Source organism: Equus caballus, chromosome 2, assembly GCF_041296265.1.
Source record: "Equus caballus isolate H_3958 breed thoroughbred chromosome 2, TB-T2T, whole genome shotgun sequence".
Classification (NCBI taxonomy): domain Eukaryota; kingdom Metazoa; phylum Chordata; class Mammalia; order Perissodactyla; family Equidae; genus Equus; species Equus caballus.
The window spans coordinates 4245706-4253041 of NC_091685.1; the positions used below are offsets into that span (position 1 = coordinate 4245706).

At 50.5% G+C, this 7336-nt stretch overlaps 1 pseudogene; it reads left to right on the forward strand.

Annotated features, from left to right (window-relative positions):
• The first annotated feature begins 5433 nt into the window (after window positions 1–5433).
• Window positions 5434–6644, forward strand: LOC100060059 (G protein pathway suppressor 2 pseudogene; annotated as a pseudogene).
• The last annotated feature ends 692 nt before the right edge of the window (window positions 6645–7336 follow it).

Below are 7336 nucleotides of genomic sequence, written 5' to 3' on the forward strand. Positions count from 1 at the left end.
CCCTGAAAGGCAAGGCACAGACACGTCCTCAGGCCACCTGTGAGGCTCGAGAGCTGGTGAGGCAGAGCAGAGAGACAGTGAGACTCACCCACAGTCGGCACAGTAACATCCAGCGGGGAGTCACAGCGGTAGGAAGGGAGATGGGGACAACTGCCATCTCCCCAGACTTATGTCTTCATCTGGAAGCACTGCTGGCCCTTCTTCCATCCCTCACCACATTTTCTCCATGGGAGGCGAAAAAGTCACCCGCTGGTATGACATATGTAACTGGTAAGTCTAGGAAAAGGAACTAAACATGCTCAGCAAGGCTCCTTCCTCCTTCTGTTTTTCTAAACCTGTCTGCCTAGAGGACCACTCAGTGAGGGTTCCATTATCTGCATCCCCTAGAATCTCATCTGACCTACACATCCCTTTCTCTTGGGAGAAGACCCTCTCCAAGCAGCAGTTTTTATGAGAACCAAAGGATACTGCACAGTATTGAGGTTCAACCAGGTTGTCCCTACCAATGGAGGATGAGAGTTCCTTCAGCCAATGGGTCTAAACTCACTGTACTCCTGGACATCTGTCTTGATATATTGTCTCCCATTATTTGCCCCAAGAAATATGAGCTGCCGTCTCCACCTGGATTCTCTGCCCGCAAAGCCACAGCATTCCATACCACCACCCTCTCTCCCCAGCAAGACAAATGGGGTGACCTGTTTGCAGCATTCTCAGGAGCCCCTGGGGGCAGGAGAATCTGAGGGAGATAAGAAGACAGGCCATGTGTCCAGCTCCAGTGAGTGACCAAGGCAGAGACGTGTGGAAGCCGTTAGGCCTGGCATGAGGGTGGCAGCTGTCTGACCCGTTTTTAAGGAAGCCTACCCAGGGTTTTACAGCCCAGAGTTCTCCGTGATCCTCAAGGCTTCATTTACTCTTGGACCTGAAAAAACTCTAAGGGAAGAACTTCAAAGATGCTTTCTCATTGTCACCCTCACGGCCTGGGGAAGTTCTGCCCACCTGTGTGCAACCAGCAGATCTGGGACCTCTCTGGAGGTTTCCAAGGCTTCCCTGCCTTGTCGGGGGCTCCTCATCCCCCAGCACCTCTCAGGGTTCTTGCTAAGCCAGATAACTCGGCCAGGTAGTAGGCTTTATCCAAATCCCACTTATCCTTTGGGTCGTCCCCTGAGATGGCACCTCAGGAAGCCTTGCTCAGGCTGGTTGGGCCCTGCAGCACTCTGCCCTGACCTCTAGCAGAGCACAGGTACGTCTGAGAACCTGCCTTGAGCACCCACGGTCTTCTAAGCCATTGGTTCCTAACCAGCGGTGGTTGTGCCACCTAGGAGACATTTGGCAAAGTCTGGAAACATTTTTGTTTGTCCCAACTGGGGATGAATGCTACTGGCATCTAGTAAGTAGAGGCCAAGGATGCTGCTAAACATCCTACAGTGTACCAGACAACTCCCTGCAACAAAGAATTATCAGGCCCAAATGTCAATAGCAGGTCTGGCTCAATGGGCAAACAACCTGTGTGGTCAACAGGGCCCAGATCTCAGAAGCTTGGTTTATTTCTCTGGGGTTGCCGTGTTGAAATTCTTAGCAACTTTTGACCAAAGGGGCTCTACATTTTCATTTTGTACCACGCCATACAAATTATGCAGCTGGTTGTGGCCAATTGCGTGGATGTTGAGAAAGCCTGTTCTAGGCTCTGCAGTAGGGATGTAGAAATGAAGATGCCATTCCTGCCTACAAGGAGCCATCACCCAGTGGGGGAGGGGATTGTGTGCATCCTTGTCTGTGTGCTGTGATGGGGAAGCCCAGAGGAGGCGGCGCCTGAGTCCCCCGGCTTAAAGGGTCCGAGAAGGCCAAGCCTCACTTCTGCTAACTTCTGAGGGATAAGTAGGAGATAACCACATGGAGAGGAGAGAAAGAAAGGGTCCAAATAAGGAAACTACATGTTCAAAGGTTCAAAGCCTCTGAGAAGGCAGAGGCTGTGGCCGGGATTCTAGGCAGTTCTGTGTGGCCAGAGAACAGGTGTGATGAGGTGGAGGGTGAGAGATGAGGCTGGAAGCCCAGGAGGAGCCAGGTCTCAACACATTAGGGAGCTCTTGAAGGATTCTACAGAAGGTAGCGACATGATTAGATTTAATTTTAGAGAGACAGAGGTGATGTGGCAACTAGATTGGAGGGGGAAACATTGAGCAGGGAGACCAGTCAAGGGGCAGCAACAGTACAAGAACTGAGAAAGGATGTGAGCCGAATGAAGTAGGGCAGTAGTGATCCAGGAGGAAGGGAGAGAGACTCAAGAGATGATGAGGTGGAATAGCTCTGACCATCACTGAATGGACACCACACGTAAGATGCTTACACTTATTATCTTTCTACTATCTCTTTTCATCCTGACAACAGACTTACGAGGGACATCACATTTTCCTCATTTTACAGGTGAAGAAATTAAGGTGAAGTGGTTAAAATCAGTGGACCAAGGTCACACAACTGGTAAGGGGCAGAGCCAACATTCGAAGGCAGGCATGTCTGATGCCAAAGTCATTGTCTTCCCACAAGGGCAAGTGCTGCCCTCTGAAGGGTACTGAGGATCCACCAGCATGACTAAGAACACATCCAACCTGCCACAGGCCAGGAGCTCTTCCTCTCTCAGGCTGCCAGCTCTGTTCCCCAAGCCATGTGGTCCACTCTCAGCATTATACACCAAATTCCTCACTTCCTGATGTCAAGCTGATTTCTTGGCACATAGTAGATAATTAATAATGGTTAAAGAAAGGGAGACATTACAGCATAAATGTGAAAGACTAAAAAAATTTTAGTCAACATCACCAAGAATCAGAGAAATGCAAATTAGAATAATGAGTTATCATTTCTGCATATCAAATTGCCTCATGAGGGGTAACTGGGTGCAATCTTTCTGAAAAGTAATTTGACGTTGGGCATCAATTGTCTTTTTAAAAAATCATACCCTTTACCAAGTACTTGATTATTTCCTTAAGAGAAGAACCTGGATAAAGATTTATGGACAAAGATATTCATCTGAGCCTTTTTTTACAATTTAAGCAAAAAAAGGAAGGAGGCAATTTTCCAAAAACAGGCAAACGAGTAACAATATAAATTCAAATGATGGAATAATAATTCTGCAGAATTTTTAATGGCATGAGAAGATTACCACAATATAACGCTAAGTGAAAAAAGAATTTAATCAATAAATACTGTTGTACCTCCAGCAAACTCCTCATTTTGTGTACACAGAGTTCCCAGCTGGAACGTAAGCCATCTACACCCTTGAGACTGAGACATGTCTGGGGACGGCGGGTGGAACGATGGGAGGAATCCGGTGAATTATCCTGGGAGAGAAGTCAGCATGGGGTGGGGGAGGGGGCCAGGCAGACAAGCTGAACCAAGATACAAAGCCTCAGAGGTGGCAGGGCGAGGACTCCTCTGAGGAAGGCAGGGGGTCTGTCGCTCAGTTCATGGGGAGCTCAGAACCTATCTGAGCCAAGAGAGGAGGTTCTGCTGTTCAGATTGTCTGTTACTGTGAAGCAAACTTCCACGCAATTTAGTGACTTGAGACAGCAATTTTATTACGTTCATTCATGGTTCTGTGAGCTCACGGGGCTCAGCAGGGCAGTTCTCACTCAGGGTCTCTCATGTGGTTGCAGTTAAATGGCGCTGTGGGCTGGAGTCATCTGAAGGCTTGACTGTCTGGATATTCAAGATGGCACACTCACAGGGGTGTATTTGGTGCTGACTTTCCCCCTAGATGGGGCTGTCAACTGGAGCACCTACACGGGGACGACCCTCTATAGCACTTCTCATTGTCTGGTGGCTGGGTTCTGAGAAGAAGTAGCCCAAGAATGAGTTTTCCAAGAGACCCAGGTAGAAGCAGCAACATTAGGCGTAAGAAGTCCCAGAAGACCCTTTTGGATGCATCCTGTTGGTAAAGTAAGTCACTAAGCCCAGTCCGTATTCACAGGGTAGGGGATTAGATTTCACTTCTTGATGTGAGAGGCAGCAGGCACATGCAGAGAGGGAAGGAATTGACGGCAGCCATCTTTCAAGCCTATCTACCACAGCTGTTTTTAATAAAGAGCTGTGCAAAACATCGCTGCACAGAACCTAAAGCAGGCTGTTTGTAAGGCTCCAGAGAGCACAGCTCTGCTTCTGTATCTGGAGGCAGGCTCCAGTGCACAAGGGGCAGAAGCGCATGGCAGCTGTAAGGCTCATGGCAGTGACCAGTCTGTAGAAGTCGGCCCTGGCCACAGCAGCAAGGCACAGTCAGAGGCGGGGGGCTTCCAGAGTGAACAGCATTGCAAGGGCCAGCGTTCCAAAAGTAAGGAAAACGCAGGAGTAGTTCCTGAGTTTGTCTGAGAAATGCCTTAGAACTTCCCAGAAATAATTCGGGAGGCCTTTGCAAGGCAGGGGGAAGGGGGTCGTCTGGAAAAGCCAGTAAAAGACAAGTTATGACTACAAATATCACCCCACTTTTTCATCCCAGCTTGATGTGGAACAGCTTGATTTGAATATGTGAATATGCACATTTCTCTGCACACATAGATAAATGTGCACACATACAGGAAAAAACGTGCTTGGAGAAAAGCCTAGAAGAAGGTACACCAAAACGTTAACAGTGTCTCTTCAGTCTCTTATACCGGATATCTTTGATCCAGGACAATGCTCTTAACTCCCCTCCTTGTATATTTTTCTGTATGTTTCCAATTTTCTATGATGAACATATTTCTCGTATAATTAGAAATCAGTGCATATTTTTTAACGAAAAGCGAACATGTATCTTTACCAATGGCACTTGCTCAAACGAGGTCATGAGGGAGGGAGCTCTCCCCCTGCCCAGGCCCTGGCTCTGGACACAACAAATGTGACGGTCAAGAACATGCACAACAGATGTGGCCTTCAGCACAGCCCAGGAGAGCAATGAGTGAAGCAGGCTGGGAGCCACTGGGTTCAGAGTGATCCCAGGTGGACCCCCGCCAGCTTGTCCTCCCCACAGGTTGCCCTACCCAGGCTCCCTGTGGTTGTCTTTTGTTTACGTACACACCCGTAGGCATTTCACTTCCACATACATCAGGGGCATTTCATCACAGTCCCCTCCTTCAACCGAGTCCCCATGAGTCTTTACTTAGCCCCAAGACACCTTTCCTAACCTCCTGGAAGTCTGGGAGCATCACTTTTGCCTTCCAAATTGAGGACAAGTCTCTCACTTTCCCACAGTTTTTTCTGCTGGAATGGCCTATGCGCCACTCTTTCTGGTAAATTCCCCACATCTTTGGAGAGTAGGGGGAAAAAAAGGGAGGCCGCAGAGAAAATGAAGAGAAAGCAGGCCTGTGTGAGGTCTGGCGGTCAGTGACGAGCCGGGCACCCAGCGCCCAAGCACCCCGCAGCACCAGGCCTGCGCTCCTGGAGCATGTCAAGGTTTCCAATACCACGGTCATGGCGCTGCCCCCATTCATGGGGATGGAGTGGGAGCGCAAGCAGCAGGAGGAAGCAGAGGCAGACAAGACGATGGAGCAGAAGATGAAGGGAGAGCAGGAGAGAAGGAAGAAAAAGGAGATGGAAGAGAGAATGTCACCAGAGAAGACCAAGGAACGAATCCTGAAGTTGCCAGAGAAGCTTTTGGCCCCACAGGAAGAAAAGCACCAGCCATTTCCTGCAGCTTAAGAAAGTTTTACATAAGGGAAGAAAAACAGAGCTAAAGGAGCAGAACGACCTGACCACTCTGACAGCAGCTGCGTACCAGCAAGCCTGTCCATGGGAACTGCCCTCCTCAGCACGCGGGAGCCCTGGAGGATGCCATAGCCCAGTGCCCTCACGGCAGCCGACAGAGCCAAACAGATGTTTGGACCCAAGTGCTTCCAACCCAGCACTATATGGGCTCAGCAGCTGCTTTCGAGAGACCGCAGAACACGGGCAATACCAAGACAGCCCAGGCACGCCCATGGACTGCTCAGCCCCAGCTCACCACACACCCGCCCAGCCAGCCCATAGTCCTGGTCAGCAGCTCAGAGCACACGTAAGTGCTTCCTGCAGCACGGTGCCCATCTCAGCCTCAGTCGCAGCCACCGCCCCGTGCTGTGCATGGCCACTTTCAGCCCACCAGACAGGGCTCCTGCAGCCTGCCGGGGCCCCATCCTTGCAGAAGCAGATGGATGTGCCAACCAGTGGACTGGCTTCTCTGACTTATCCTCCCTGTGCCCCACACACCCCAGCTCTGCATCCAGCCCCTGGGTTCCTTCCGACCCCTAGCCCCCTGTGCAGATGCATCAGCAGGAAAGTCGGGCTTTGCAGCCACCAACCAACAGGCCCTTGGCCTCCCTTCATCCAGCACAGCCAGAACCAGCGACTCTACCACAGGGAACCATCAGATTATATCTTCAACCTCACCCCCACCCCTCGCCATGGGGGGGTCCCCTGTGTATCTCGGTCCCAGGCCAATCAAATCTACTGCTACTGGGGGAAAAGGGCATCATCTCCCGTAGAAAGCCTCCCAGGCATTCTAGCCCTCTCTCCTCAACATGGTCCAAGCCTAGCTGGCTCCCATGTACGCGCCCCTTCCGCACAGCTCTGTCCCACCACACTGTCACATCTCTTATCCATTCTCCAACACCAAGCCGGAGTTCTGTGAGGGCAAGAACCTTGCCTGATTCATTCCCCAGTCTCCAGAACCAGATCTGCACGCCCACTCGCCTCCACACCCCTGTTGCCTCGACCCTCGAAGAAGCCAAGGTGTCCAGGTTCAGACAGCTGGCTCTAAGGCACATCTACTGGTGGGAGGGGTGTGTGGGCTGTCAGGGAAAACAGCAAATTATCAGGAAGGTTACAACAAAATACAGCCTGTCTGAAAAATGGCAGTTGGAAGAGATTCTCCTGATGGCTTCTTCCTAGAATGTCCTTAGAGGGACAGAAGTTTGCTCAGGGCTTTCATATACCTTCTCTCTCTTAATCACTCAATGACCCAATCAAGTGAGGAAATAGGCACTCAGAGAAGGGAAGCCCTTGACCAGATTGCACATCCGGTAAATGCAGAGTGAGGACGGCCTGGCTTGGAAGCCCATGCCTTACCCTCTGGACCACAGGCAGATGGAGAGTTTGCCCTGGGGCAGGTCTGTGGGCTTTAATGAAATTAGAGTTATCTGTCTGCACAAAAACAGGGAGAAGGAAGGCATTTCTCTTCCTAAAATGTCTGAGCTGGTGCGTCTGCTTCCTCGCGCCTTCCATCCCTGCCTGTCAGAGACCCAAGTGTGTCCTCCGAAAGTGCGTGTGTTGAAGCCCTAACCCCCAATATGACTGTATCTGTAGATAGGTCACTTAGAGAGGAATTAAGGTTAAACGAGGC